This window comes from Felis catus, chromosome X, assembly GCF_018350175.1.
Source record: "Felis catus isolate Fca126 chromosome X, F.catus_Fca126_mat1.0, whole genome shotgun sequence".
NCBI lineage: Eukaryota > Metazoa > Chordata > Mammalia > Carnivora > Felidae > Felis > Felis catus.
In genome coordinates, this window is record NC_058386.1 from 4,899,099 (window position 1) to 4,922,673 (window position 23,575).

Consider the following 23,575-nt stretch of genomic DNA (forward strand, 5'->3'; position numbering starts at 1 on the left):
ATTCCCTTAGCTTTCAGGCATTGATAGTGCAATATGGATGAGGCTGTCAACTAAATGTGGTAAGGAATGTGAAGTATGGTAAGAAAAGGACCTCCTTTAGATTTGTAATCCAGGAGAGAAAACAAGAGAAATACAGAAATGACTGTGAAATAAAATACAAATTGAGAGGGAGTTGTTCAATTTCGTCCCACGGACGAGATAGGCTAAGAAAACGTGCTGAAGGGGAAGATTAGAAAGATGTCCCCATTTGTTTGCTGATTCATGAATTCTTTCATTTAGTGTGTACCTAAGCCACGTTCATCATCAGTCATCAGAGAGCCAAAGACTCTTCCGACATCTTACATTGGAATTTCTGGCTTTTTATATAGCTGAAAGCTATTTGTTGTTGTTAATATAAAATCATTCTAAATACATTCAGACTTGGAGAGAGTCACTTGATTCCTAGAGTGGAGGAGGGGCCCATATTATTTTCAACACATTCTCTCTTAACTAGGCATTTTATAGCCTGTCACGATAATGGCCAAATACTTTTCTGGTAAATTACTGCTTTCTCAAAAGGGTTCAAAACACAGATTTGTCTTGCGGTTGTTACTGAGCACGGTGGCATTCTTTTTCTGAGCCGCACAGAACCTGAACATGGTCTGGCCAACACTGCTAGGGTATTACCGTAAAATATTTGGGAGGATGTTCTTTATTATCTAGAGGTGGAGGGTGGAGAAATCGCAAGGGAAGTAAACCTCGGGTGGTCCATCAAAATGTTTATATAGTGTCCTCTACGAAAAAGTTACCTTCCTGAAAAGCATTTTGTAGTAATAATAAGATAGATGCAGACCTGTTTGCACTTAAGTCCTGGAGAATCCTAATGTTCCATAGTGAGTGGAACGTTTTCCTACAAGGCACCATATAGTGAATAACTTGGGCTTTGCGGGCCATGTGGTCTTTGTAGTAACTATATCGCTGAGTAGACTGAAAGCAGCCATGGAAAATAGGGAAACGAATGGGCATGAAGTCCTTCAGTAATGCTTTATTTACAAGACTTGTCCCTAGGATCATTCTATATGGATGCCTCCTTTGAAATTATGAGTGCATTGCTTTATTTCTATCCAATTATAAGAGATTTTGGAGCAATTATAATCCAGGTGTTATCAGGAGCTATCTGATGGGGAGATTTGATAGATACTCCTCAGAGATGGCATATGTCTCATTTCTCTAATGGAATTGTATGCTCCCATAAGGTTCCGGATGACATTTTTGAGATCTTTGTGTGCTTTGCAGTGATAGGACACGGTTCCTTAGTCAAGGTTACGGTGGTGATGGCGGTGGCATCCTCTGCAGACTCCTTCAGGACCAAGGCACCTGTTCCCTCATCTTCTGAGAATGTTCTGTTGACACACCTCAGTTGAGTCTGTCTTCTGAATTGCCCTCAGCTAAAAAGAGCTCCCACTCCAGGACTGTGCCCCACTCCCTGGGCAGCTTGTATGCACTCCGTGGTCCTGGTAGGGGTGTAATTGTTGATACACCACCTTGTTTCAGGGGTGAATCATCTTCACGGGGCCATTCTGGTCCCAGAGATAGCCATCAAATCAGCTGAGTCTTTTGACAAGAAGGCCTTTGCATCAAGTCTTCCCTCTGCTGGGTTCTGTGCCCTTCATCTATAGAGCACATACTATTAGGGGAGATCTCAGTATGAATTGTGATGGGACAGGAAGTTGAGGGGAGGGGCCAGGAAGAAATGTAAAGGATGAAGGAGGGGGCAGGAAGTGACCTAAAGGCAGGAGGGTCTAGGAAATGACATGAAGGAAGGGGAGACAGGACAGAAAGTGACACAAAGGAGGGGGAGAGGGGACAGGAGGAAGAAGAGAGTAGGACCCTGGATTGACACAGGAGGAGGGGCAGGGCAATGGAGAAAGGGATGGGATCAGGGAGAGTTAGGTTAAAATAAGGTTAGGATTAGGGATACTGGTAATGATCTGTTCTTTTGTTTGTGTAAAGTTTTATTTTTAGGGGATCTCTACACTCCAGATGGGGCTTTAGCTCAACTCCCCAAGATCAAGAGTTGCATTCTCCACTGACTGAGCCAGCCAGGGGACCCAATGATAATAGTTTTAAAGGGATCCTCTTTGGAGGATTGCAAAACATTTTCTTTAAGGGGCACCTGGGTGGCTTGGTGGATTAAGCATTCTACTCTTAATTCTAACTTAGGTCATGATCTTGCAGGTTTGTGGGTTTGAGCTTTACATGGGACACTGCACTGAGTGGAGCCTGCTTGGGATTCTCTCTCCCTCTCTCTCTCTCTCTCTCTCTCTCTCTCTCTCTCTCTCTCTCAAAATAAATAAATTAAATTAAAAAATAGGAATAAAAAACATTTTTTTTAATTTTTTTTTTTTGCAACGTTTATTTTTATTTTTAGGACAGAGAGAGACAGAGCATGAACGGGGGAGGGGCAGAGAGAGAGGGAGACACAGAATCGGAAACAGGCTCCAGGCTCCGAGCCATCAGCCCAGAGCCTGACGCGGGGCTCGAACTCATGGACCGCGAGATCGTGACCTGGCTGAAGTTGGACGCCTAACCGACTGCGCCACCCAGGCGCCCCAGGAATAAAAAACATTTTATTAGAAAATCGTATATCTTTTTCTTCAGAATTTAGGTGAAAAAATAAATATATAAATATAAATATATAAGTATATATAGTATGTTTGGCCATGAGCATTAATGTCCCTTGACCATTATTCTTGATAGGTGCAAGTGCAGCCAGCCACAATTTGGTAAAATTTTAAGAGGAAATCATGAGGCATAGTTAATTACATACTTGTACAAAAACGTGTTTTTTGGTGTAAGGAGTAGCAGTTATCTGCTGTAGCCCTGATTGTGTTTATGATGCATGAACCATGAATTTGACATGCCATGCAGAGATGCACCAGAAACTAACCTCAGACACATTGCATTCCCAGCTGGGCAGTGTTGGTGTTGTATTTTTGTTTTGTTTTGTTTTTAATTTTGCAATGAGCGTTCTTCCTTGAGAACATAAACCATGACAGTAAATATTTAATAAACATCTGTTCATTGTTTAAACAGATTCAGTCGTGATCCGGACTCTAGCATTTAATTCAAGGCACATCTCTCAATTTCCAATTGTGCCTGTGGCCGTTTTTACTCCTCCTGCCAGTATGTGGTGAGGAATACTTAAGACTGATTTGTAGAAGTTCACTGCTCTTTTGAGAAATCGTGTTTCCTAACGTTCAAGCATAACATATATTAATTTTTAATCTGTTGTGTACAATCTTCGCTATTTGGAAACGGGATTGTTTCCAAAGACCGAGCGACCTTTTCCAAATGAAAGAGTTCCTAGAAAAGCTGAAAATGTTGGTCTTGCGGAAGCCAGAAGTCATGTTACTTCCTTTCGACAGCAGCCCTCTCTAAAGCAGGAATTGTGTGTAACTTGAGTTTAAAAGTGACCGTATTTAATCTGTGAGCATCCGGGGATATCATCAGTGACTCTCTTGTGACTTCCCTTCCTGCTGTGGTACTAGAACGTCTCCTCATTCCCCCCTGTAACTGCTCACGCTATATCTTACGCTAGTGGGTCTATTTCATGCCTGGAGGAGATTTGAAAAGTGAGGTCATTTAAGAATTTCAGTGTGTGGCTCTATCCTATCTAAATTTAGTGGTTTGCCAAGGCTTCTCCATGTCGCTCAGAATCTATGACGGGCTTCTCTCCACGGGCAGTTCCATAAAAACAGCACTTTGGCTGATACAAAATAAATCTAACAGTGACAGTATTTTGCAGCTAACCCAAAGAGGCAATGCAGGTGCAATTTTCAAAGCTGCACAGCTGCCGAGAATGTATGCACAATGCCATTTTTATAGGGCTTCAAAATTCAGACATATTTCAGTTGTAAGTCATTCATTTTGGGCCAATCACTTTTAGCCTCTTTAATTTTTTAGGTGCCATTAAAGCTCCTGTAATAGAACTGTCATGTGTGAATTTTCCTGGTACTTATTTGAAGTTTTTCTAAAATTATACACACACACACACACACACACACACACACACACACACACTTGCAGGAGGCCTCTGGTTTTCTAGGTTATGATTCTTGCAAATCGGGACATTGTTATCTGCTCTGCTCTGTTTTGTTAACTTACCTTTTCTCTGTTTGCCCTAAATTCCGTCCTTTCTAGTTATAAGGTAAAGGGCTTTGTGGTGGACTGGGATTTGGTGAACACGTCTGTGTTCATCCCAGGTCTTTCTTTTATGAGTTTATAAACTTTAGTGCTCTCCCTTGTCAGCTTTGGTCTTTGCGGATGGATCCATACTAATCCTTTAAGGCTTCTTGCATAGAACAGCAGGTGTGGGCTTTCAGTCATTCTGTGTTCCCTTCCCTGGTGCCCTGCTCTGTTATGACTTTATTGAAATGCAGAGACCTGAAAAGTGTGCATTATTATTAGTGCAGTGCTTTAAAAAATATTATTGTTGTTGTTATTATTATTATTATTATTATTATTATTTAGAGAGAGAGAGAGAGAGAGGGAGACACAGAATCCGAAGCAGGCTCCAGGCTCTGAGCTGTTGGCACAGAGCCCGACGCGGGGCTCGAACTCACAGACCGTGAGATCATGACCTGAGCTGAAGCCAGACGCTTAACCGACTGAGCCACCCAGGCACCCCAGAATAATCACTATTTCACCCATGTTTTACCAAGTGCCAATATGTATACCTGCTCAAAAGGTGGAAGGAGGGGTGGCCCTTAAAATGTTATAATAAGGGTTTATGAGGACAGGATCTGAGGGGGGAGAAGAAGCTGAGGCTTCTCACAAATGTAGACTTTGCCTTCCTCAGGAATAGATCTAAACCTCCGCCTGTGTCTTCTTGGCATCAGCCAGCGCTATATTCAATACACTCAGCGGAAGAGAAGAACCCTTGTGCGTCTGGATGGCCCTCCCAGGTAGCAGCTAGATTTCCAATTCTTCCTGTTGGGCCAGGACCATTTGGATAAGTTAGAATGCTCAGTGAGTTTGAGTATGCCAAAATGCTGTAACCCGCAGAGCAAACATGCGTATGGACTTTCATCCGGTGTAGCTGTCTTCTTGCTCAAAGTCCACACTGGGTGACCTGACTGAGCAGATTTGGGGGGCAGGGAGTCCTGTGTTGCAAGCCGTCATTGAGGTGTCCAGTGCACCGTGCCCAAGCTTCTCCCGGAGGCTCATCGCTATCCCTCACGGCACAAAGCGGGGGAGCCGTGGAGGAAATCCATGGGAGATTTTTCCGAGCCAGGCTGGGATGGGGCACCCATCACTTCTGCTCATAAACCATTGGCTAGAACGTCCTCAAGTATCAGCTTTAACTGAAAGAGAAACTGAAGGACCTACTGTTTGACCCAGTGTCAAAGAAGAAGACCTTGGTTTGGTGAATAGCTGCTAGTTTCAGGACACCTTCACCGTCCCCCTTTCGTTTTTCACTTTTTTACTGTGGAGCTTCTATTTCAACTGAGTAGAAAGCTCCCAGTTTTGAGGGACTAGTACAAATCAAGGATGATGGTGCCTACAAACACAAAAGGGTGTGGAAATAAACACATCTAGCTCATGCCAGATATCGGAAGGCTACATTTGTCAAGCGGATACAGAGGAAAGCTAGAAATCCAAAAGCATCGCAACTTGAAATACAGAGTGGTGGTGGGAAAACAGAGTCTAAGAACAGTACACTGAACAGAGTCCCTCCTTCTCCCGACTTCAGTGAGGGTAAAGGCTTTTAATGTGGTAAAAGTCATAAAGCAATCAAGAGTTGAGAGGATTCATAGGTCACCCCATTCTGGTTCCAATTCTGCTTTATTTCTTTAAATCTTTTTTCCACGTTAAATTTTCTCCTAGCGTTATAAACAAGTCTGTTGTAAAATCACTATTTATTGATCTTTGCACCTCCTTCCTTTGGTATCAAGTGTTCTCGCTATGCACATAGCAACCAATTTGCCTAGTTATTTTCTAGATCCCAATTTCCAACCCTGCTTAACCAGCTTGACATTGATATACCACTGGTTCCGAATATTTTCCTTTGGGATAAGCACTGATGGTAATATTTAAGAAACCATTAACATATGCCTAGTGTGATTCCAAATGCTTTACCTAAATTAATTCAAAGTCTTAAAAATCTCCATGCACTAGAAAATACTATTATTCCTATTTTACAGAAATAAAACTAAGGGTTAGAAATTAAATACCGTTGTCTAGGTCACACAGGTAGCAAGAGATAGAGCTGGAACCCTAAATCCGAGACTACTTTTGCTAATTTATTTGAGTTGTGAAATAAACCTGTAAGTCACTCGTAGCACAGTATCTGGGAAGTTCTGCCCAACATGACGGACCTGATGTATTAATCCCCATTACAGGCTTACCTTTGAACATCTTTATCCATTTTCCCTACATTTTATTTTATTCAAGAAATGTTTTAAAACAGCTTTGTTGTAGTATAAATGATTTACCAAAAAAGCACATATGTAATGTGTAGAATTTGATGAATTTGGATATATGCACACAGCTTGATGCTGTCCCCAAAGTCAAGGTCATAGACATATCCATCACCTCCAAAGGTCTCCTACTGCTTCGTTTTTTTGTTGTTGTTGTTTTTGTTTGTACTGTCATAAGAACACTTAACATGAGATTTACCTGCTTGACAAGTGCAGACTACTGTACTGTTAACTCTAGGCACTATGTTGTACAGGAGATCTCTAGAATGTATTCATTCCTCTTGCATAACAGAAAGTTTATGCCCATTGAGTAACAAGTGCCCATTTCTTGCTTCCCTAAGTTCCTGCACCCATCATTCTATTCTGATTTAGATTCCTTATATAAGTGGAATTGTGCAGTATTTGTCCTTCTGTGTCTGCCTTATTTCCTTTTCCATAATGTCTTCCATGTTCAGCCATGTTGTTACATATGGCAGGATGTCCTTCTTAGGTGAATATGTCACCTAATCCTTGATTTGAAACTTGGCGATTGTTTTGACTGTGTTTTCAGTGAGGATCTGTGGATCGCTCAAGCAGGTTGCTCTGGGAAAAATGTTCAAAAACCACATGCCCGAGGTATGTGTATATTCAACTCTACATTAGCAACATAAATATAATTTCATTAATGGATGATATTTGGTTCTCTGCCATTTTGTTAAATCCTGGATTTTTGGTCTTTCCTGTTATTTTCTTACTTGATTCTCTCTTTTTTACTTAATTGCTCAAATTTTCTTTTTTGCCACAATTGTTTGAAAACTATACCAAAGGAAACATAGTTGGTTATTTAGTTCTAAAATAATATCGCCTGCCTTCTGCCCTTTAGTAATTACTCAGCATAACTTTTAGCTTTTAGCATCATTTAGCTTTTAGCGTCTTTAGATTTTGGTTAAAACGAATTGATTTTTCTTTAGATCAGGACCATTGTGACTCACTTACAAAATAGTGTCTTATTTCTATAACATGGTACATTATTTTTTTTCTCTTTAAAGATTTAGTTCTGGGGGATACCTGGGTGGCTCATTCTGTTAAGCATCTGACTCTTGATTTGAGCTGTCATCTCTCAGTGAGATTGAACCTCACAAGGGTCTCTGCACTAACTATTGGTGCCTGGTTGGGATTCTCTCTCTCTCTCTCTCTCTCTCTCTCTCTCTCTCTCTCTCTCTCTCTTCCCCCAAGATTCTTTCACCCTCTCCCTCTGCCCCTCCCATGCTTGTGCTATGTCTCAAAAAAAAAAAAAAAGAAAAAAGAAAGTAAAGAAAAAAGAAAGAAAAAGAAAAAAAGAAAGAAAAGAAAAACAAAAAGTTCATGAACACACACCTTCTCTCTAAATGAACTTGAAAAAAAAGATTTAGTTCTGAATCTTGGATTATGTTTAATCATTATGATAGCTATTTAGATACCAACCAAGAGTTTCACTCTTTCATTGCTTGGTGCCATTTTGATTGTGTCCAGAACTTCTCTTGATGAGTTTTTGATGTAATTCCTTTCCCTGCTTATTGGAATTTTTGAAGATTTTTACAAAGAATAGCTTGTATTTGATATACTTTTGAAGTCCCTGCAGGGCAGGATAGTTTTCCTTGGCTGTCTGTAGAATTTGTGTCTTACAATTCTAAATTCCCAAATCTCCCTTTGCTTTGAGCTTGTACTTTGAAAGAGAATTCTGTTGTTTACTTGATATTTTCTTTGGGATAATGTGATTTCTTAAAGATGTGAGGAACTGAAGTCTTGAAAAGTTTCTCCCAGTTTTGAATGTTAGCACTTTCTCAGGATCTAGTCACGAGTTTCTTTCATTAATTCAGAGTCCTCTCTGACATGAAGGTGACAGCATTTTGTAGTATGACACTATACTGTAATGAACTCCACCGCTGTGTCCAGCTTCTTTAACTACCCCTGTACCAAAGGCTGTGAAAGCAATTTGATCCACGAAGCTTCCTTGCCGTCTGGAGTGTCCACGGGACATGAGGGTGGCCGGCGAAACAAGTCTCTTCTATTGCTGGCACTGTTTTCCTTTACGTTTTATTTCTGCTTGCAAATCTGGCCCAATATCTGTAAACTCAGCAGCCATTTGCTGACCAGGCACAGAAAGACCACCTGACACCAAAAATAGAAAATCCTGGAGTAATGGGTACGTTTTTTGAGTTACTCCCACAATGCCTACAATGTTTGCCGAGGTACAGGCACCAGTAACGATGTTAGTGACCCTAGCAGAATTTTCTGTAACTCGCAGCCAGAGGAAATCCTAACTGACACTTGGTTTGTCATCTCTCTCTATTTGGAGTCAGGATAAAACACTAGCTGTCCATCTGCTGTTAGGTCTAGGGGAAACAGTTATGGCGGGATTCAGCTCTGCACGTTTAAAGACCATGTTCAAAGATCCTGATGGAATATTATCATGGCAACTTGTAAGAACCCACCCATAAAGCTCTGTGGTAACACATCTGATTAACTCCGAGCCTTTTGCCTTTAAGAGGTGTGTAGTTACAATTGTGAAAAACTTTAAAAATGACACGATCTGCTTCCCTTTATAAAAATATTCACGGGTTTTCAAGGGTTTGCGTTGGCACTTAACTTCTCCTATATGTAAAGAGACATTTGGATATTTGCAATTTCTGGCATAATCCCCATTCTAGCTCATCTAAGGAAGAAAATACAACTTCCGATGGGGTGGTATTAGGTACAAAAATATAAAGACCATATTTAAATTATTTGGTATTGGCCTAGAAATTGAGAGACAGATGAAGGTAGTTAGTAGAATGTCAGGAAAATGCCCAGACACAGAAATGGAGTCCAGGATAATGTTGATATTTTAGAAAAATGGATATTTTTTTCTTTTTCTTTTTCTTTTTCTTTTTCTTTTTCTTTTTCTTTTTCTTTTTCTTTTTCTTTTTCTTTTTTTCTTTTTTTTTCTTTTTCTTTTCTTTTCTTTCCCTTTCCTTTCCTTTCCTTTCCTTTCCTTTCCTTTCCTTTCCTTTCCTTTCCTTTCCTTTCCTTTCCTTTCCTTTCCTTTCCTTTCTTTTCAACATAGGGCAAACATGGCAGGGGCAGAGGGAAAGGGTGAAAGAATCTTAGGCAGACTCCCCACCCAGCAGAGTCCAATGCAGGGCTTGATCTCAGGACCATGTCATCAGGACCTGAGCCAAAATCAAGAGTTGGATGCTTAACACTAAGCCACCCAGATGACCCCAAATGGATAATTTTTTAAAAAGTGGTATTGGGACAACAGAAAAGCTATTTGAAAACATAACACAGCTGGATTCCTTCCTCACAATTTGCGCCAAAATAAATTTTATGTAATTTAAATATGTAAATATTATAAACAATGCAAATGTGGAAATTGTAGCTTCTTCTCTTACTTCTTCTCTCCCCCTGTATAAAAGACCTTTTTATTCACATTAAACAGAAGTCAAATATATATATTTATATGTATATATCCCTTTCACACCAATCCGTAAGCAGATTAAAAGGCAAATGAGGGGCGCCTGTGTGGCTCAGTTGGTTAACCGACCAACGTCAGCTCAGGTCATGATCTCGCAGTGCATGAGTTCAAGCCCCGAATGGGGCTCTGTACTGACAGCTCAGAGCCTGGAGCCTGCTTCAGATTCTGAGTCTCCCTCTCTCTCTCTGCTCCTCCCCTGCTCGCTCTCTCTCTCTCTCTCTCTCTCAAAAATAAACAAACGTTGGGTTGCCTGGGTGGCTCAGTCAGTTAAGCAGCCTACTTCAGCCCAGGTCATGATCTCACAGCTCGTGAGTTCAAGTCCCGCATTGGGCTCTGTGCTGACAGCTCAGAACCTGGAGCCTGCTTCAGATTCTGTGTGTGTGTGTGTGTGTGTGTGTGTGTGTGTGTGTGTGTGTGTGTCTGCCCCTCCTCTGCTCGTGCTCTGTCTCTCTCTCTCTCTCTCTGTCTCAAAAATAAATAAACATTAAAATTTTTTTAAAGGCAAATGAAAATTTAGCGGAAATAAAATGTGCTTGCAACACTATGTTTACCTAGGATACTTTGCTTACTAAATCAAGTTCTCATTCATGTGAAAAAGAGAAAGATCACACTCATTCCAAATATGGGCAAGGATCTGAACAAGAAATTCAGAGAAAACACCAGTGGTTGGTACACATGGAAAATACTCAGTTCTAGTCAAGATTGAGGAAATAAAAAAAAAACAAAAGATGCTTTTTTTATGCCTGATACACTGGCAATGATCAAAAGTTGGATAATAATCAGTGTTGATGAAGGGGCTGGTAATGACTGAATTGGGCTACCTGTTCTGGAGGTCATTCTTGAGGCCATGTCATGGCCAAGGGCAAGAACTGACTTCACTAGAGACCTTTAATCCATAAAAAGTCAAATATGAGTCGCCGATTCTTCTCATTATCAACAAAGCCACTTATAGCTTAACACAACGTATGCTTCTGCGATCATTATTAAAACCGAGTAAATGGAAACTGTGATTTGTTTTTCACATTATTAAAAATAATAGCTGCTAGCAAGGTGTTAACATTAGTCTAGAACACAGCAGCTGTTCAACTCACTTTTGAGAATGATTTTTATATATGGCTTGCTGAGTACCTTTGTTTAGCAATAAACAAAATTGTGTAGAATGTAAGCATTTAAGCTGTGTGACAGATGGCTGCTACTTGTTTCGTGATGCGTTTTGTAATGGAAATTCAACGGAGAAAACGCTAATAATAATGCTGTTAATATAGTGCCTTTTCCCTAGGAGCTTCAAACACTTGACAAACATTACATAATTAATGCTTCAATATTATGCAAACATCTACAGGAAGTGGGAAATCTGCAGCCTGATTCTCTGGTTGAACACAGCACACATATGCACACGCAGATGCCCTCCGTATAGACAGAACAGGTAACGAAGTGGCTTCCCATCATTCTTGAAGTGGTTCCTGTTGTTTCCACGTCATCCCCAGGTAATTCTAATGTGCAACATGTGCTGAACCTCTTGCTCAAATACTCCACCATAACAGATGAAGTCAACGATAGAACTTGCTGCTTTTTCTCTTAAAGATTCCAACTAGCATGCAGCGCCCTTTTACAGATAGTAAATGGATTAGGTTTCCAAACTTATTGCAACGTTTCCAAACCGCGAAGTCAAGAGTTATGATTGTTTTGCGAGTAAGAGTTACGACTTACGTCATCACTCTTGTGGGTTTATTTATTTTTATTATTTTTTTATTGTTGGTCGTAGCTAGAATATAAGCTTTGAATGGATCATGTAGACCAAATTACCTTTTGGTCAAAGGCAGGATGCAGGAGTATGTAGAACCTGGCACATCATGGATTGTAGGGGACATGTGACTCCCCACAAGTGGTTCCTCTCATTCAACACCCTGAAGCGAGCCTTCAGAACATTGCCTTGTGGTTTTATGAGTGCCCCTCTGTGTAAGGATTAAGAGATACATAAAAAGATGTTGATTCACTGGGAAAGTGCTTTTTGTCCATTAAATGCTGAATGGCTCCTATGAGTGTATAAGCCTGGGATGAAGCTACAGGAACCTGAGATTTTTCCGATAAATCAATATGTAATCGATGCTGCCAGGACTGCTGGGAGTTAATGGTTAGAGCAGCTTCATTTCTAAGTCTTTCTTGTGGAATCACAATCAAGATACCCCATTCAGTGATCAAGCCCAGGACGTTTAGTCTGAACACCAATACATCCACAGCTGAGCGGTTTCTACACGGCAATCCCTGAAGAGAGCTATACCACCGTCTCACAGAGAAAGGTACATAAAGTGGAAATAACGTGTTTGACTAGGTTGCACCTTTTTAACAGCAATTTTAAAAATCTTTTTATTTCATCTTGGGGACAGTTTTTTGGAGCCCGTTCAGAATGGCTTCATGGTCCTGTATATCATCCTGCCCTGAACCCGGTGCAGAGTACTGCTCAAAAGAATGACAGTATCTGCAACACAAGTGTGAGTCTCCCCATTATGTGACCGTGTTGTGCGTTGATAGTGTTGCACTTTGGTAGCCTAGTTATTCTACACAGATTAATGTTTTCCTTAAAGAGATGTAATGAAGCTCCTGTTTGCTGATGTGAGAGTCTGATTGTAGAATTCTAGTAAATTGTATCAAGAGATACTAAGAAAATATATAGTCCGGATCATTACCAGTTTAGTGAAATTCCTAAGGTTAGTTTTTAGCGGCACAGAGGGTCATTGTGGTGTTACTGTAACCCAAGTTTTTTCAACCTGGGTACCAGTGACATTGGAGCTGGATAATTCTTTGTTGTGGGGCTCCTTTGTACATTGTGGGATGTCTGAGGAAGTCCCTGACGTCTATGCAGTGGATGCCATACACTCCTGTCCCCCTGAAATGAAAACAAAAAATGTCTCCATATATTGCCAGTTGTCTCCCACAAAGAGTGCGTGCGCGCGCGCGCGCGTGTGTGTGTGTGTGTGTGTGTGTGTGTGTGTGTGCGCCTGTGAGTGCATACACTGGCAAAATCATTACACTTGAGCATTACTAATGTTATAATTCACACAATTTGTGATATTTTTTTCAACTGAAGCTCATTTGCCACCCCACCTACTATTGATGTCCTTGAAATTAAACATGCTTTTAGGAGTTCTTTTCATAAACATGGCCCCATTGTCACTCCCCTTCGCTCCATTTCTGTAAACACCCTCCAGCATTGCTTAAATGTTTTAGTAAAATTGTGTGTTGTGGTTTTCTTCCTTCACATCCCAGTCTCTTTATCTGGATTCTTTCTGTCCTCTGCTCAGACCATTATGCTGTTGACTTTCCTAGCTCATCGTACATGCCCTTGAGCAAGGAAAATGTTATTTTTAGAGAAAGATCTAAGTGGAATTTTGCAAAACCAAACAATATACAATAATTGATGTGCGTTTGGCACCAATTCATTGGTGTGATAAAAACAAAATTGAAGATATATTTTATTTAAAGGCAACTCAGTGTTACAGTTCTTTGGGGATTTTGCATGACTGCTGTACAATAGGATTAGAGATACCATGCAGTGTAGGCATCACCAACATAGTTCCTTAACTTTGTCCAGCCACCGAGTGCTCTAGGGCTCCAAAGTGCAAGCTTTATTGATGTCCTAGCAACTTTGGGAACCTCATCTCAGATCAGGTGGTGCTTTGGAGGATGAGGACCACACCGGGTAGACAGAATTAATTAACACAGGAGTTTTTGGAGTTTTGTCTTCATGACCTTGGATCAGATCATTTCACTTCTCCGAATGACAGTGCCCGCATTTGAAAAGTGAGTCGATGAGGTGCAATTCTCCAGGTTTTTATGAGGAATAATAAAAGATTTCTGCAAGGTGGCTGTGTTTGGCATACACATGAGGAGCTTGATTAATGCTACTTTTGTTTCTCTACACCAAGCGTGCAGGCTCACTGACTTGTTCTGGGAGAGAAATTAGACGGGACAGCCTTTTGTGCCCTGGACTTAGATGGAACCACTATCATTTCGAGCTCAGAAGGCCACGGAAGGCTTCAGGGGAAATTGATACCTGTGTCCTGAAGGGCGGTTTGATTGCACCTAAAAAAGCTTGGTCTGCAAGCCATGCAAGGAGTCTGCAGTTTCCTAGTAGAGGACTGAGAGCTAATGGAAAATATGAGTTGGTCTCTGTCTACAGTTCCTGACAGTGAGCTCCGAGATCCTTTGAAAGTCCCTGGGTGATAGGAACATCTTGTGATGATGAGGTGACTTGATGGGCTCCTGGTTGGGGGCTGGTCACCAGAAAGACCAAGCCATGAGTAGAAGCTGGGAACTTTCTGCCCCACCCCCAACCTCCAGTAAGGGTAAGGGCTGGAGATAGAGTTAAGATTGATCATGCCTACATGATGAAGCCCCCATAAAAACCCTTCAAGTATAGGGTTAATGGAGCTTGTAGCCTGGTGAATACCTGCAGGGGCCAGGGGAGTGGAGCCTAGAGAGGACCCTGGAAGCTTCTCACCCTACACATCTCTTCCATACGGACATGCATCTCTATCCTGTATTATACCCTTTCCTACTAAATCGGCAAACAGGAAGAGGCTGTTTTCTTGAGCTCTGTGAGCCAGTCTAGCAAATAAATCAAGCCCAAGGAGGGGAACCTCCAATCTGTAGCTGATGGGTCAGAAGCACAAGTGACAACATGGACTTGAGTGGTGTCTGAAGAACACGAAGTAGGCTTGTGGGACCGAACCCTGCACTCTTGCGATTCGATGCTGGCAGGTGGACAGTGTCAGAACTAAGTTGAATCGTAGGACACCCAGCTGGTGTCACAGACTTGCTTGGTGTCGGAGCCTCCCTACAATACCTGGCATCAGAAGTACCGTGAGTGATGGGGCGCCTGGGTGGCTCAGTGGGTTAAGCATCTGACTTCAGTTCAGGTCACGATCTCGCAGTGTTTGGGTTCAAGCCCCCCGTCAGGCTCTGTGCCGACAGCTCAGAGTCTGGAGCCTGTTCGCATTCTGTGTCTCCCTGTTTCTGCTCCTTCCTCACTCATGCTCTCTCTCTCAAAAAAATAAATGTTAAAAAAAATTAAAAGGGGCACTTGGGTGGCTCAGTCGGGTAAGCATCTGACTTCTGCTCAGGTCATGATCTCCTGGTTCATGAGTTCAAGCCCCACACTGGTCTCTGCTGACAGCTCAAAGCCTGGAGTCTACTTTGGATTTTGTGTCTCCCTCTCCATCTGCTCCTTCTCCGCTTGTGCTCTCTGTCTCAAAAAATAAATAATAAACATTAAAACAAAAACAGAGACAAAAGAAGTACTGTGAGTGAGGTAGCAGCATGAGACTCAGGAAGAAATACAGGAGTATAGGTTTTGTAAATAAGGAAGGTGATAAACAGGAAACCGTGTAGCAAAGTAGATTAATGGTCCTTAAAGATGAGATATTTCATTGTTCTTGGATTAGGGCCATTTCTTTTCTTCCTTTTTTCGAAAGAGCTTTATTGAGTATAATTTATATACCATAGAACTCACATGTTAATGATTTTTAATAATTTATAGAGTTGCACAACTGTGACCACAATCCAGACAGAGAGAATTCCATCACCCTAAGAAACATGACTTGTGCCCGTGTGGAGCGGTCCCTCCTCCAACCCTGACTTGTGCCCGTGTGGAGCGATCCCTCCTCCATCCGCTTGCGCCCAGCTGCCTGGAACCTATCTCCTGTGTCTACACCATCACCTATTCTGGGCTTTTCAGCTACATGAAATCCTATACTACATAGTACTTTTTTCTGGCTTTTTTCACGTAGCAACACTTTTTTTAGGTGAACCCGTGTTGTAGCAGGTAGCATTGCTTTACCCTTTTATTCTTTGTTGTTAATGTGGTAAAGCAGGCCAGTGGCTGTCAAACCATAGGTGAGGGTGAGGTGTGTGAACGAGGTCTTGGTAGGGCCATTGGCAGGTTATTTTGGTGGTGAGCACCTACAAGACACCTACGATGTTATGGAACCGCGTGTCACTCATTCAGAGCTTAGTACCTGTTACTTTTGTGGTCATGATCATCCTATTTATCATTACCTACTTTTTTGAAAAAATTTTTTAATGATTATTTACTTCTGAAAGAGACAGAGACAGAACATGAGTGGGTTAGGGGCAGAGAGAGAGGGAGACACAGAATCGGAAGTGGGCTCCAGGCTCCGAGCTGTCAGCACAGAGCCCAACGCAGGGCTCGAACTCACGAGCTGTGCGATCATGACCTGAGCCATAGTTGGACATTCAACCGACTGAGCCACCCAGGCACCCCAAGCCAACACTAATTTTAGATGGCTCTTCAAACTGCCCATAGCTAGCTCTCAGGGATTTGGCACACTTCTCTGTGGGTTGTGAGCCTGGTCACCCTTGGAAATCATGCACAAGGAGAGAGGTTACTGACACAGACCTATCATGCAGGAGAACAGCTAGCCTGCAGGAGAAATACTGCGATGCTCAGCCACCAAGGGCAGAAAAGGCCTCCTCCAGATGCCTGGAAGCCTGACAAATACTGAGGCCTGGTTAGCAATCTTAGAAAGGAACAATAATAAAAAGGTTCAGTTTTTGATGTATAGAAGACACATTTAATAGTGAGGGGAGGAAAAATGTTTTCACAAATCACCATTTTTCAAATTAATTTTGTGTTGTTTCAGTAAAGATGTCTATGATTTGGGAGACCCTCAGGTGTGGGTTTAATTTTGTTTGCTTTTGATGTATGATTGCAGAAAGGTGTTATTCCTGAGAAGCCATCAAAATATAATTAAAGCGTTGGCAGAGGTGATGTCTCATCGCTAGCTTTGTTTATTTTTTTAATAAAAAAGAAAACCCCAGTTGTGCTCTGCTTGGAGGACAATGACCATAAACCAAGAGAAAGAATTCACACACTTGTAAAATCCCACACAGGGTTTCCTTGGAAGGGGAAGTGGGTGTCACTCTGGACATGGCACATAGAGATCCCAACCCAGGTGTGTTTATTCTTCCAGAGAGTCTATCTCGTTTGGTCCTGAACACCTGAAATTCATGAAAAAGATAGCAACGGAAACTGTACGTTAGGACCAGGCAATAATTACATTCATTGGTGGACGGGTCTTTCTGCACATTCTTCCTTCTGCTCCTGTTTGCCTCACCCCTGTTTGTATCACTGCTGGATGGTGACTTTCCTCAGCTCTACCTAGTGTCCCCTCCCTCGTGACTCCTTCCCCACTGGTGACTCTTGTAACTCACTCTTCCCTCTTGGCTCTCACTTGTACCTTATAGATTTGTGCATGGAGTTTGGACTTACTTATGGACTCTCCTTCTTTTCTTTAATATCCCCAAAGGTAAGAAAGTGCTATTCATCCATACGCCCTTCACCCTAGTAAGTGGTCTAACATAGCAAGTCCACATTCATTGAACTGAGTTGTATTTAAAGAAAATTTTTTAAATGTTTTTATTTATTTTTGAATTTGAGAGAGAGAGAGAGAGAGACAGACAGACAGACAGAGCATGAGCGGGGGACGAGCAGAGAGAGAGGGAGACACAGAATTTGAAGCAAGCTCTAGGCTCTAAGCTGTCAGCACAGAGCCCGATGCGGGGCTCGAACCCGCCAACTGTGGGATCATGACCTGAGCCGAAGCTGGACACTCAACTGACTGAGCCACCCAGGTGCCTCTGAACTGAGTTATATTTAAATCGTGTTAACAATTATAGGACTTTGGGGAAGTATATCTATGTGTGTATATATTTGCATATAATATGCATATATTTATTTTTACCTGTACCTTTCACTAATGTGATACTGGCTTTATATTTTGAGCTGTTTGCTCAGAAAGTAATACTTTGTGGTTGCTACACTTAGTGGCGTAGCTTGTAACTGCTTCCCTGATTCCTGCCTTCTGTCCAAAGAGGAGAGTAATGTTCTCAAAGGAGGCGTTCATTGCAGGCTTCTTTGGGTATAATCAGCCACATACATTTTGGTGAGAACCGAACATGTGCTGAGTTATTGAGGATTAAGTTTCTATTCTCATTATAGTTTGTGTATTTTCCATACCCCCTACAATGAAGAATCCTGTTATAAATAAGAAATATCAGTGTCTATAATTTATACACACACATACATCGCAACACTAAGCAGCTCCAAGCACCCTCAAAGTTTCAGTGTCACTGAATCCTAAATAAGTCATAGTTCAACTCTTCTCGAAGAATGACAGGTTTGGCAAAAGTGAGACGTTAATGTTCAGGAGCAGCAGACTAGCCGATGGGCTATTTAAGTTCTAGCAGTATGTGGTTGTTGAAGGTTTTAAGAAAATCCTCATTTCCTTTGGGAATTGTAACCTAGCTGAATGGTTTCGTGAGAAACCTGTTGTTGAGCAATCCTAGTACCCACTAAAAGGTTTGATTCCACCGTGTCTGGGGATCTGGTCAGGAAAGAAGAGGCAGGCTGTGGCTTTGTAAACCAGTTTCTGGTGTGGCCCCTTCAGTTGAATGGGTGCTCACAGAATCAGCCCGCCCACCCTGAGAGCTGTGAGGCCTGGTGGCTTCAGTGCCCCTGCCTTTGGGGGCCTCAGGCTTGGACCTTTTATCTGTGTTCCCTGTTCCAGGTGACCTTATCCATCCCAGGTTTCTAAATGTCCACTAAGTCCTGACAATTGCCAACCATGTCCTTTACCCTTGGCGTCTCCATGAATACACCACCAAGTATCCAACTGCTTCTGCCTTAGGAATCTTAAATTTCTATGTGTTAAGTGAATGATGGTTGCCATTTCCCCCTACCTGTCCCTGCCTCAATGTTTCATAGTAAATGGAATCATTATCCAGTTAATTAGACCAAAACATTGACTTCAACTTTGACTCCTCTTTCTCTCCTGTGTCACCACGTTGTGTGTCTGTGTTAGTCGTAGGGAGATCATAATACAACAAGTTGTCATTTGCCTTAGAAGGGATGTCCTGGCATGCCCCAGACCCCTGGACCCCTATAGCCTCATCAGCGGGGGCAGGTCGTGAGTCCTTCTTGAATTAATCTCCCACCTTCTGGCATGCCTATGTCTTATTAGGGCATGAAGTGAACTTGTCACTTCCATTTCATAACGTGATGTCGTAAGTATGGTGGACCAGTGTGATGCTACGGAGAATGTCACGATGAGCAAAGTGACAGGGGGAGCTGAAAAGTCGACATGTGAAGGTAATATATCTATGATCATCTTTGAAATAGAATAATTCCCAGAAAGTACACTGAACATCTGTTCTATTAGTTATACCATTCCTAGAGTAGTGGCTCCAATTCTGCCTATTTTCTGGTTATGTTTGTGGTGGTTCCCAGTTATGTTCTATGACACATTTGGTTTTTATATAGACTAGGCAGGTTATGTCAAGAAGGATATAATGGAACTCACGCTCCTGCATCCTTCAAGTCTTTTATGGTGGACCCAACTTTAGCATTTTTCCCAAGTGTATTATTGTTACTGATCTACTGTCCTTGGTCCAGGATTCCTCTTGGCTTTTCCTATAATAATGACTGTTACTCCAGAGATCAGAGAGCCCATATGAGGGCTCTGCCAGCTAGGTATACTAGATGCCTGCCACTTTTATACTTGAGAGCTGACAGAATGCTCTACAAAGGTCTGTGAAACCATTGGCCCCACTGTGAGAAGTGAGTCAAAAGCCCTTGTCCAGGATTCCTAAGAGTTTGTCGGTGTTTTATTCTCTCTAATATTCTGGCAATTGTGTAAGCTGTTGAGGAAAAGTAACAAATATCTACTGTGTGTTGTTATATCATGTTGCGGGATCTTTCCTCATCTGGTCCTGGTTTTTCTGCCAGTTAGTGTCTCTGGATATGTGTGCCGTCCTAGCTCTGGAAAATAAGGGACTGCGATTTTTCTACTGATGCAGCTGGTGGTGGCCTAGTACTTGGTAGTTCTACTTTCTTTTCATTAAAGACATTGAGAAGCACATGCCATGATCTACATCCTCCATCAATGATGATCCACAGATTCCTGAACATCAGGCATGCTGAGTTTTGCTCTGGGTTGATGCCAATTTAAAGGTACCTTCCTTCTGATGATTAAGTGCTGGTGCCTTTCCTCTACCATTCCAAAATCAAATCAGTATCATCAATATTAGGGAATCTGGTCGTGTGGCCACACCATCCATTCTCAGCCGTGGCCCATAGAACTCAGCTGCTCAGAACCTTCTAATGTGTGCTGATACTCCCTCACCTGTACATTCTGTAGTGTTTCATGAAGGGGGAGTCCTCTGAACAACATCAGGTGGACATGTCTCGTTTTACAGGGGCAACTTGTTTTAGTACTCCAACTTTTCTTACCCTTCTAACCGTCTCAGTCCTGCGCTGAAGTTTGGCAGCCCCATGTTAGCTACAGAAGGGCGTTTCTCTGTTGACTGTCCTGAGTGCCATCACCTGAGACTCACTGGACCAGCCCTAGATGTCCTTCCAAAACTCAAATGCCAGGTCGTGTGTGAGTGTCACCATGCCAGTGAATTCTCTTATCCACCTTACATGCTACTCTTTCCAAACCCATCCTGTCTTAAGATTCATCTCCACCCGTATCCCTGTAGCTCGTTCCGGTGAGATAGGTGTTGTGTCTCCTTTGGCGTATAGCTCATTTGTTGCCACACAGTAGGGCTCGCGCCGCCCAGCTCATCTGTGATGACATCTGAGTACAAGGACCAAAACAGGCATTCCTCCTAGTGTGGCTTCAGACCAGCAGGAACAACATCGCCTGGGAACGTTAGGGAAGGGCGCTTCCCCAGGACTCACTCCATAGCAACACTCAGTCAGGGACTTTGAAGGGTAGAGCTCACCGATCCATGTTTAGGCTTTCAGGTGATCCTAACGCATGTTTGAAAACCGCAGTTCTGGGGAACACAAAGAAAGATGCGGGTGGGTCTTGAGGAACATACACTTGATTTTTGGAGGCACCACCTCTAGGCAAGGTCATTGCAAAGGAAGAAGTTGTTGTTGTTGTTGTTGTTTTGTTTTGTTTTTCTGGACAGAGTGGAATGTGGCTGTCAGGAGTGTTCCAAGGGATGTAGAGTTTGAGATCTAGATGTTAGTCCATCAGAATATTTGCAACAGAGGTCTCAGGGATTTCTCTTTCTCTACCAGGGCCTGCTATCACATAGCAGGGCTCCACATCCAGTCATCTTGGCCGCTCTGTCCCATTACCATCCAGCCTGGTCCTGATTTTCCCCAAAAGCTGCCCTTGCTGCTGCAGAAGACATGTCTTTCTTAGACCTTTCCACTCGCCTCCTGGCTTTCACAGCATGCATGAAACAGACAGTTGGCCACTTATCATTTTCTTTGGGCAAGGCTTCTGAAGTTGTCGAAAGCAGCCACCTCAGTAAATGGTCGTTACATTTATCGTGGTCCTCATACTGATTCAGGGCAACAGTGATTCGATCTCCAAGGTTTTGTCTTCCCCGTCCTGGAGCTGATTTCAGTGTTCCTTAGGTGAAAGCTTTGTAATTGTGTGATCACTGCTTGGGACATGTAATCACCCCTTAACTACGAACATTGCAGTCCTCACTCCTTCAAGGAGGTTGGACAGTGTGAATTCTGAATCCTGTCTTGTGAAGTCTGCTTCCTAGTGCAGGAAAGTCCCTGCTGTCTATAGCCTGGATTCCCTAGAAAGGAGGGCATGCCTAAGGCAGAACTTGTGCAGTGATACTTTACGGAGAGAAGAAAGCTCAAGGACATCAAGTAAAGGTCAATGCATTATAGAACTGGCAAGACAAGAAAACACAGCAGGAGGCACCAGTAGTTTGGACCTGTCTAAAGAGGAAGAATGAGGTCCTCTGGAGAAGTCCAGTGGGAAGAAAGGGACATGGAGGCATTGCTTCCCATGAGACCTCCCCTATAGGGTGTTGATAGTCTTGGGCTTCTAGACCATCCAGACAACCTCTGGGAATGCCATACTCATACCTAGAAGTTTGGAACGTCATTCTATCATATCTGGGAGAGGGGGATGAAGAGCATCTACAAGTTAGCAGATGCCAGAGTACTGCAGCCATAGTGAACAATATGGCGGCCAAGCTGTAGGGGCCAACCCTTGTCCCAGCTCTGAAGACATGACTCAGTGTAGATAGTGGGCGATTAGGTCCCTGCACTGAGGAAGCATCAAGGACATAGAGGGAGGCAGGTACCACGAGAAGCTAAGGAAGCACATGAGAAAGTTCGAATGCAGTGGTTTCAGATGGGCAACAGTCTAAATGTTCTACAGAACTCTTTCTATTATGCACCAAACTTATTTCTTTGTGTTTGTAATCTGTTTTTCCTCTTCCATATTTAATGACTGAAAAGCAAAAAAAAAAAAAGTTTTCTAGACAAACCTTGTAAGCAATTCATACTAATGTTATGTTGATGTAAAAAGAGAATTAAAACAAACCTTGAGTGCTAAGAAGCTCTGATCTGGTGCCATGAACTCTTAGATCTTCCCCCTTTTTTTTTCTTGGGGAGCTCAGTCAAGAAACATTACCTCAGTAGACTTCTAATTTCCGTGCCCTCTAATAAACCCTAAAGCAATAGAAAAGTTTCCATTTCCCACAACAATCAGTGGCCCATTAATTTTTAATTTCATTTTCTACACATTTCCAAGAGCAGTTGCTTTGCATACCCAGTCTTAGTATTTGCCCTATTTCTCCTGTCTCCCAAGTTTAGGCTCTTGTTTTCCTCTACATGGATCATTATCAAAACTTAATGAAGGAAAAGAGAAAAGAAATGACAGATGTAGAAAGAAGCACAGGGGGACACAATCAGTGTGAGGATCTTTCAGGTGTTTTCCTATCCCTGTTCCCCTGACCCCATCTGACCTCAACCTGTAACTTCAGAGCATTGCCTCTCCTTTGATTATGAAGATACTCAGGCACACAAATAATTCTGTTGTATTCAGTTCTCATGTTTATACATCTGCACTTAGTTTTCCAATACTTTTGGTTACAGCGCTCCCTTGCCATTGTCAATTTGCCACCCTGACTCTGAATGTTGGGTCCCCCTCTGTGTGGCACCTTCAATAGGAAGAGTGCCTCCCTAAGTATGATACTCCTCTCTTTCTTAGCAACCATCACATTTACCATCTTATGGCTTCTCTTTGCCTCTCTTCTTCTTTCCTTCATTCCTTCCTCCTCCCCTCTCATTCTTTTTGTGTGTGTTTCTGCTTTCTGTCTTTTTAAAAAAAATTCTGTTTTCATTAAGTTAATCTATTTCCATTCTAGGCTGTAAGTTTCCTGAGGAAAGAGGGTAAGCCTATTTTGCTGAAAATCATGTCTCCACTCCCTATGTGTTGAAAGAATCCATGAATGTATAAATGAATCAGGACTTGAGCATCTGAGCATACCACATGAAAAACCAATGACCAAAATGGTGGTAACTCTCTTGTATGACACCATGTATTTTCTGTTAGTTGTGTTTTGTCATTGGTCTTGGAAATCTATTGGTGGCTCATCATAATTGACACCTAATAGAATCTGCTCAGGTGGGGCCAGGTTGATTGTAGCATCCCTCTGTAGGCAGCAATGTTTGCCATGTTGATGAAACTGCAATACTTCAAGAGGCTATACAATGATACAGATGGGGGGAGCTTCTGCCAACAGATGTGCCTCTGTTCCCAAACCTGCCTTACCTCTTCATCTCATTTAT